This window comes from Delphinus delphis, chromosome 2 (assembly GCF_949987515.2).
Source record: "Delphinus delphis chromosome 2, mDelDel1.2, whole genome shotgun sequence".
Taxonomy (NCBI): domain Eukaryota; kingdom Metazoa; phylum Chordata; class Mammalia; order Artiodactyla; family Delphinidae; genus Delphinus; species Delphinus delphis.
In genome coordinates, this window is record NC_082684.1 from 107171607 (window position 1) to 107177606 (window position 6000).

A 6000-nucleotide genomic window follows, 5' to 3' on the forward strand; every position below is an offset into this window, starting at 1 on the left:
CCATAAAGATTCAATGCAATTCAACACTCTAAATTAGATTGGGAGGGAAATAGAAACAAGATGAAGATTAAGGCACATTTTTTTTTATAGCTTATTCCCAGGAGGATTGTGTTCTATTTATTTTTTTAATATTTATTTATATTTTATTTGGCTGCATCGGGTCTTAGTTGTGGCATGCGGTATCTTTAGTTGCGGCATATGAACTCTTAGTTGCGGCATGCGGGCTCTAGTTCCCCGACCAGGGATCGAACCTGGGTCCCCTGCATTGGGAGCACAGAGCCTTAGCCACTAGACCAGCAGGGAAGTCCCAAGACACATTTTAAATAAAAGTGAGAAACAAAGCAACAGGCAACCACTGGGAGCCACAGAAGACCATGAGACCATGTTTAAACCAGCGTGGTTATCCAAAACATAAGGGCAGCCACAGAAAATTCAAATGTGAAGACCCCCTAAATTCTCTTCTTAGAATAGTGATCAGCAAAAGCTTAGCAAGGTCATGTGAGGCTCAGAGACCTTGGTCAAGTGATATGGAGAATGGGAAACACTCCTAAGGAGAGCAACAAATATCATATTCCCAAATGTTGTTTGGGAAAAATGCTTCACAGAGGCACAGGTGTGAGAGCTGGTTTTTCATGGGGTGAGAGAAAGGAAGGGGTGGGGCCCTTAACAAAGCTTTCCAGACAGGAAGTCCCGTCATGAAGGGCAGGGTTCCTCTCTGATGCCCAAGGGCGAGAACAAACAGAGCCGGGGCTGGGGTGCAGGAGACAGGATTCGACGTGGTAGAGATGCTGAAAGGTGTATCAGGAAGGCCGGGAGCTTTCACTGGAGACCAGAGAAAGCATAGCAAGCTTTCCCAGGCAATTCCAGCACATTCTGCCCAGAGGGCAGGTGAAGAGCCTGAGGGCCAGTGCTCCTCATTTTGTAATGTCCCCGCTCTCCCCTCATAGGATGACCTTCAGGAGAGGCCCTCCCCCTCACGCGGCCTCTTCTCAGGCTCAGAGCTGCAGGACAGAGAAGAAAAATATTTGCCCCCAAATAATCCACAAAATGCTTTAGGATCTCCATGTGAAGCTGTTGCCTAAATAAGACTGGTTCTTAGCAGCCTTAGAAACAGAATCGAATATCTAAAATAGATCACCTTCGTAAAAAATGAGGCTGAAGCTCTTTCCATACTGCGAAGAAACACTAAGTGAAAGAAGGCAAGGTTCCAAATAGCATGTATCGTTTGCTACCATTTGTGTTAAAGGGAAAGATAATCATAATGGATTTGCTAATAGATGTTATGAAATATCTCGGCTGTGCCTGGAACACCTCTGGAGGATGAAGAAATCAGTAACGCTGGTGCCTCTAAGGAATAAAACTAGGTGGTAGGAGTCTGGGGTGGACAGAGATGTATTTACTACTTCACTTTTGCGCCTTTCGAATATTTTCTTTCATCATGTAAATGCATTACCTGTTAAAACAATTTTTAAAATTAAAAACACTGAAAATTTTAAAATGTAAAATAAAAACAAAATAGTCTTTCTGCAGCAAACCAAACACCCTTGTTAATCTGGACAGCTGTCTTCCTGGCACACACCAGATGCTCAGTTTGTTGAACTTAATGAAGCTCCATTCAAAGACAACAAAAGAAAATCAGAAACCAGGCAAACCCAAGGGTATCAGTGTTCCAATTCTCTAATAAGCTCTTTACCTGTCTGCTACTTAACTATGGCAAAAGATCGGAAAATGGGTCCTTGGGTCACAAGCCCTGCACCCAACTGGGTCCAGTGCGCAAGCTTCATGGGTAACAATAGGTCTGGTGGCCTGCCCACACCAGTCATTTTATAAATAGAAAATGTTTAATCCAAAAACATGATGCCTTGGAACCAAGACCACAAAAACAAACATGCAGATATGAAAATCATCCTGAAGGGAGATAATGTCAGCACCTGCAGGGTATCAATGCAGAAATAGCAGCATGAGGGTTAAAAACAACACGCACTGGCCAAAGAGGTTGGAACATGCAGAGCTGCTATAAAATCCTAATGCCAGAGAACATCAAGAGGCGGCCTGAACTCCTTGTGCTCTGCTCTAGGGACAGCGTAGCCCAAGATGAAACAGGAAGGCTTAAACACCCTTTGCCCCAATCACCTATGCTCTTAAATTGGTCAAAGAGTACTCAAAACTCACCCTGCAATGAAAACCGGAAAACTAAGCAGTAGGTTAGAGCAGAAATTCTGCCACGTGAATTCCATTATATTGGAAGACTCTCTCTCCTAGGGCTTTTCAAAGAGCCAGGTTTTAGGCAAAGAACAAGGCAGACTTCACCCCAGTCTTCCATAGGACCAAAGAAATTAGTTCGTGCTCTGGACAGGAGCTTGGAACAAGGGCAGCGGGGAACCACTACACTCTTCGTGGGCCCTGCCAGAGATTCCCAGGAGGAAGGCGGAAGTGGAAGAAGTAAGGAATAACAGCAAATAAGAAGCCCTTTCACCAAGACGTTATGAGAAAAGAGAACAAGAGAGTGAGAGAAAGGGGCCCTTATTAATACACAAAGAAACTAAAACAATTATTCTAAGATGGCTGAGTTCCAGAATGTCCTAAACAAAAAATCCAAACTCAGAATCAACCCTTAGGAAGGTGCCAATCGATAAATAGTTTGCTTCATTCTAGAAAACATGTAAAAACAGAGAAGGGAAAACCCAAAGTGACCGGATTCCTGCAAGAAATAAAGGTGACAGGTATCTTCTGATTAAAAGAGAATTGGATGGCGGACTGAGAGTAGATATTTATCAGAACCGTGAAGGTGATAAAGAGAATGAAGGTGAAAGTAGAAAAGAAAGGGAATTTCCCCAACTAGAACGAGAGAAAAGACCGTTCCGCTGCATGTCCCATCTGGTTTATTTCAAGCTCAAGAAAAGAACAGGAAAAATGCAGTAAAATTAGTGAAAGAGCTAGATTACCAGCAAGAATCAGTCATACACTTGTGTTTCTGCCAGGCAAGGCAGGCGTTGCTGGTGCACCCCCTGCTCCAATGACTAAGTAACTTACTTCAATGCATTTGACACACGATCCCTGAACTTCCGAAAAGCACTTAATACAGTGGCTCATGAAATCTTCATCTAAAAATGTTCACCCATTTATAATCACGCTGCAGCACACTGACAACTGGAAAATAGGGCCAAACAGAGGGAATAGATATTTGGAAGGATGCCATGGAGATTGGTATCATCAGGGACTTGGTTTATCATTTTGAGGGATTTCCCCCACCCCCCTTTTAAAGAGAATCAGATTTGGAGTCTAAGAAGAGTGTAATTACAACGAGAGGACTAACAGAGAAAATGAATTACCTGATTCAATAAAAGACAAAAATAAGAAATGAAATGCGACGTGACTTGGAAAACCCCACAGACATATGTGCTAAATACAATGAAATCTGAAATATATTTAATGAACTGGGGGAGAGGAAGCAGGGGAAAAAATTAGCTCCTGATAGAAAATACTGGGTGGTAGGTATGAAGAAAAGCTGTATAAAAAGGCAACAGAAGATCGTATTTGGCAAATCTATAGTGCTTACTGTGTGCCACGCACTGTTCTAAATGCCTCAGATATAGTAATCTTCAAAACAACCTTCTAATCTAAGTACCTTATTATTCCTGTTTCATAGGTGAACAAACAGAGGCACAGAGAGGTTAAGTAACTTTCCCAAGGTTACAGCTAGTAAGAAGCAGGGCTAGGATTCAAATCCAGACACTCTGACCCCAAGATCTGTGCTCTTAACCTCTCTAGACTCCCCTAGAATTTCAACACAGAGAGCGAGATAAGTAGTCTAGGAGTGAAATACAAGTCATGCACTGGCTAGATCCAGGGTCAACAGATCATGGTTCTGTGATGACCAGTCAGTCCTGTGACCTCCCCAGGCCTTCGTTTCCTCACTCACCTGTGCATTGAGAAGACAGATTAGACAAGCTCTACCTAAGGTGTCTTCAGCTCTAAAATGCCGCAAGTTCATGCGACAATCAGCAGTATATGGACAGGTCTGCTTTCTGAAGGGTTATTCAAAGGTTAATTCATCCTAAAACAAGCAGCAAACTTGCTATTAAGGTTCTTCCTCTGCCTCCTGACCTTCAGAAGATTATTCCTCTTATTATATAATAATATATATAATTATATATTATATATATTACTCTAATAATAATAGATTATTCCTCTATTATGCCTCTATTCAGGCAAATGACAGAGGGTAGTGAAAGGGGTACTGCATGGTTTTTCTTTTGGACTCTACTTCGCGTGGTTGCAATAAAATGGCCCTCGAAAAGCTCTGGGCCAGATCACATTAACTCTGCCAAACCTACAGTCCCACCCAGGCACCTCTCAGGAGTCTGATTTTGGAGCCTGCCTTTGGATCTGGTTACTGGAATGCAGGTGAAACTGACACACTGGAGGTGAAGCAACCAAAGGAGAGGAATCAGGAAGACCAAAAGACGCACGCAGCCCACAGTAGTTCAAATTAAGGGTTTCATAATGGCTAAAGAAACCTTATCTTCTTGGTATGGTCCGTTCTCTTTGCTAACACCCACTCTTGAGAGTTGAGACCACAAGTTCATTGTGGATGAATTCAACACCCACTTTCAAACTAATGAGCCCCCAGCAGTATTCTTCTCAAGGTAGGCATTAAAGGTCAGAGTGCATCTGTGAATGGAGAAGGGCCTTACAGGTGGGTCATGCAGTCCTCCCTTGCGAGTCCCTTCTAAGCATCCCTGGCAGGTGGCTGTCACCTGGCCTCTGCCTGGTCACTTCCAAGGTCGCGGTGTTGGCTGCCTCGCCTAGCAGGGCCTGCGCTGCTGGACAGTTCTCACTGTGGGGAAAGACCACGAAGCGCCTAGAACAGTGCCTGGCACGTGGGCAAGCTAAATAAGTGTGCCTCCAAGTGGGTCAAAAGCTGCCTCCGTACAACTTGAACCCATCATTCCTGGGTGCCCCCTTGGAGCCCAGAAACGCAGAGGCCCCTCGGATATTCGGGGCTGTAATCAGGTCCCTCGGCCCTCTCCTTGCAGGTGCCGAACCCGGATCTCCATCACCAAGGCTGGAAGAGCCCCTCCCCAGACCCCAGAGGTCCCAAGAGTGCGCACTGATGGAGGGATGGCCGGTAGGGAGGCCGCAGTCGGGGTTGTCCCCATCCTCGGTATCTGAGGCTGAAGGGGACAAAGGGCTTTCAGGAAGGCGTATCCCACCCGATGCGTTCCAGGCTGCCTCCCTCCCCGCCGGCCCTGGGGACCACCGCGGCGACAGGTGACAGGCCCCCCGAGGATCCGGGGCGCTCAGGCTGCGGCGCGATGGGCCGAGCCACGACAGGGACCGCGGGGCTCAGGGGTTTGGCCCGACTGACGGGGGGCTCAATCACGGCTTAGCGGAGCTCGCTCCGCCGTGGCTTTACCTGCTTGTGGTTGACTACTGCGGCCCAGTTCGCCCCCAGTCAGGTTCCCGCAGCTCAGCAGCTGCCGCCGGCGCTCATGGAAATGCAGCCGGAACCCCTGGCCAGTGCAGCTCCCGCCGCTACCGGCCCCGCCCAAGCAACTGCCGCCACGCCCCTGACGACCGCTTCTGCCACGCCCCTAGCCACGGAAACCCGCTCGTTCATTGGGCCGCCCAGCCGCTGCTCTACTAGCCCCGCACTTCCATTGTACCCTGAGGGTAGCCCATTGGTCAACGGAGCTGCTCCTCAGAGCGGAGGCGGAGCACTTAGCGAAGAGCTCCAAGACAATTGGTTATTTTTCACGTCTTTAGCCCGTTGGCCGAGACACTATAGGATAAAGCCAGCCCGGAGGGGGCAGGGAAAAGAGAGGAGGGCTACTGGAGGGGTGTTGTTTGACGTTGACTGTGGCGGGTTGCAAAGAGGGAGGAGGCAATTGTGACCGCAAGCTGGGTTGGACGATTGGGTAATGTAAGGTGTCGTCTGGGGTTGGGAGGAGGGAGGCTGACTGGTAGTTCAGCTGCCGGGTCTGATGGCTCCAGGCC

At 47.3% G+C, this 6000-nt stretch overlaps 1 protein-coding gene across 1 annotated transcript in view; it reads right to left on the bottom strand.

Annotated features, from left to right (window-relative positions):
• Positions 1-5529, bottom strand: part of ABHD2 (abhydrolase domain containing 2, acylglycerol lipase) — a 110211-nt gene extending 104682 nt beyond the window's left edge. Inside the window, exon 1 of the mRNA XM_060005450.1 lies at positions 5420-5529. The gene's annotated coding sequence lies outside the window, so the exon portion shown is untranslated. The remainder of the gene's footprint in view (positions 1-5419) is intronic.
• Between the last annotated feature and the right edge of the window lie 471 nt (positions 5530-6000).